The sequence below is a fragment of the Zingiber officinale genome, chromosome 9B (genome assembly GCF_018446385.1).
Source record: "Zingiber officinale cultivar Zhangliang chromosome 9B, Zo_v1.1, whole genome shotgun sequence".
Classification (NCBI taxonomy): domain Eukaryota; kingdom Viridiplantae; phylum Streptophyta; class Magnoliopsida; order Zingiberales; family Zingiberaceae; genus Zingiber; species Zingiber officinale.
In genome coordinates this window covers 36,170,409-36,173,562 of record NC_056003.1, presented here as the reverse complement: position 1 = coordinate 36,173,562, position 3,154 = coordinate 36,170,409, and the positions used below count along the sequence as shown (strand labels likewise).

Below are 3,154 nucleotides of genomic sequence, written 5' to 3'. Positions count from 1 at the left end.
ATAAATCAATTATGAGCACATAAGACTTAGTTACATTTTTTATACGAATGTGTAGATTTACAAGTCACACGTATTTTGAAATACCCGAAGACGGTTGAGGTACTTAGAGAGGTCTGAGTGAGGTGAAACCAGTTCCTATGGGCTTCTATACATTCCCTGATTTTATAATTGTCCACAACCTCTAATTTTATGCCACCTATGATTTTTTTACGTCGAAGATGTCCAGAAAATGTTATTCACCTTTGTAAGACCAATAGTATCAATTTATTGGATAAAATTTATATTTGAGGGTATCTCCATGATCAAGGGATTTTTAGGAATCCATAGGATCTAGTTTCATCTCATTCCGAGTTCTCTAAGTACCTCAATCAGCCCCGGAAAGTTTAATTTTACATATAAAAAATGTAATTCTGCAACGAATTCTGAAATTCATCGCAGATTCTGCGACGAATTCTGAAATTCGTTGCAGATTCTGCGATGAATTCTAAAATTTGTTGCAGATTCTGCAATGAATTTCAAAATTTGTCTCAGATTTGGGTTTTTTTATATATAAAATTAAACTTTCCGGGGTCGGTTAAGGTACCTAGAGAGCTCGAAATGAGATGAAACCAAATCCTATTGGTTCCTTAAAATCCCTTGATCATGGAAATGTCATCAAAAAATAAATTTACCCATTATATTTATTCCTAATTTGATAAATCAATTATGAGCATGTAATACTTAGTTAAATCAATTGTGTAGATTTGCAAGTCACACGTATTTGAAATATCTGAAGACAGTTGAGATACCTAGAGAGGTCAGAATGAGATGAAACTAGTTCCTATCAGTTTCTATACATTCACTGATTTTATAGTTAGTTATCCACAACCTCTAATTTTATGCCACCTGTGATTTTTTTACGTCGAAGATGTCCAGAAAATGTTATTCACCTTCGTAAGACCAATAATATCAATTTATTGGATAAAATTTATATTTGAGGGCATCTCCATGATCAGGGAATTTTTAGGAACCCATAGGATTTGGTTTCATCTTATTCCGAGCTCTCTAGGTCCCTCAATCTACCCCGAAAAGTTTAATTTTACATATAAAAAATTACAATTCTGCAACGAATTCTGAAATTCATCGCAGATTTGAGTTTTTTTTATATATAAAATTAAACTTTCCAGAGCCAGTTGAGATACCTAGAGAGCTCGGAATGAGATGAAACTAGATCCTATGGGTTCCTAAAAATCCCCTGATCATGGAAATGTCATCAAAAAATAAATTTACCCATTATATTTATTCCTAATTTGATGAATCAATTACACGTAAGACTTAGTTAAATTTTTTTTACGAATGTGTAGATTTACAAGTCACACGTATTTTGAAATATCCGAAGACGGTTGATGTACCTAGTGAGGTCAGAATGAGATGAAAACAGTTCCTATGGGTTTCTATACATTCCCTGATTTTATAATTGTCCACAACCTCTAATTTTATGCCACTTGTGATTTTTTTACGTAGAAGATGTTCAGAAAATGTTATTCACCTTCGTAAGACCAATAATGAAAAGTTCTTGGATAAAATTTATATTTGAGGGCATCTCTATGATCAGGGGATTTTTAGGAGCCCATAGGTGCTGGTTTCATCTCATTCCGAGTTCTCTAGGTACCTCAATCGACCCCGAAAAGTTTAATTTTACATTTAAAAAAATACAATTCTGCAACGAATTCTAAAATTCGTCACAGATTCTACGACGAATTCTAAAATTCGTCGCAGATTCTACGACGATTCAGAATTTGTCACAGATTTGAGTTTTTTTTATATATAAAATTAAACTTTCCAGGGTCGGTTGTGGTACCTAGAGAGCTCGGAATGAAAATAGTAGAGGGTCAAAGCCAAAGGTAGTTTATATATTAAATAAAGATCAAAGACATGTTGTTTGTGAATGGTTGAAATTATTGAAATTTTCAGATGGTTATGTCTCTAATCTTGGAAAATGTGTTGATATGAAGAAATGCAAATTTACTACAAGAAAAACCCTCATAGACATCGGTGAACAACAACAGTTTTAAGCAAAAACCGATGTCTTTGAGTATTTTACACCGGTTTTTCCAAAAATCGGTGTCTATGAGCGCAGATTTCCGCTCATAGACATCGGTTTTTTAGCCGATGTCTATGAGCACCTTTTTTTTTTTGTTAATAGACACTGGTTTTAACAGCGATTTTTAAAACCCGGTGTTAATGAACCAAAAAATAATAATTTAATTTTTCCAGACAAAATTTATAACACTTCGTTCCCTCAAAACCTAAACTAATATCGCGCCGCTTCTCTCAGCCTAAACCTAAACCTAAACCTCCCGACCATCTCTCTCAGCCTCATCTCCCTCTTCCCCTTCCTGGATCTCTTCCCCTTCTTGGATCGATGCCCCCCTCAATCGGATCAAAACCACCTGCTTCTTCTCCACGCTCGCCGGCACGATCTGGCCGGGCCAGTCCGGTGGCTTCGGCCCCACCGGCACCCACGGGGGCTCCGTTGAAGGCTCTTGCTTGCTCAACGACGGCGGCGAGCTCGTGTTGAGGCAAAAGGAAGCAGAGAACAGGGATGCGTCTCCTCCATTTCCTTGTTGCCGCTGAAGCTCGAGAATTGATTCCTCCAACCTCTGAGCAAACTCCTCCACATTATCCTCCTCCGCCCGACCATCATCGACGATTCCTCAGCATGAACCGGCGCCGATCGACCCATTGTCCCCTCTTGAGTACCTAGAGGGGTTCCCCAGGCCAGACCCAAAACACTCGGAGATGATCACGGCGATCCCGCGGGACAAATCCGGTAAGAACATCTCCAGCAAGGAGAGGAAGGCCGGGAGGGTTCCCAGCATCGTGTTCGAGCAAGAGGATGGGCAACATGGAGGAAACAAGCGGCTCATTTCCGTCCAGATGAAGCAGATACGGAAGCTCGTGGATCACTTAGGCAGGTCTTTCTTCCTCTCTAGGCTCTTTGAGCAACTTGGTTTGGGTACTCGCATACGAAATGTGTCATCTCCTCATCCTGTACCTTGCTTAGAGTCAGCTTCTTTCAATAAAGAACGATCATCCTCTGCTACAAAGGGGAAACAAGATGGGCAATCTTATAAACTCATAGGGAGTTCTGTGAAGACCATTGCTTGTGGTA

The 3,154-nt window shown here is 38.8% G+C and overlaps 1 non-coding gene across 1 annotated transcript; it reads left to right on the top strand.

The window, feature by feature from the left end:
* Positions 1 to 401: 401 nt before the first annotated feature.
* Positions 402 to 504, top strand: LOC122025986. Its single transcript, XR_006123973.1, has one exon. It is a non-coding gene; the product is annotated as a small nucleolar RNA SNORD90 (small nucleolar RNA).
* The last annotated feature ends 2,650 nt before the right edge of the window (positions 505 to 3,154 follow it).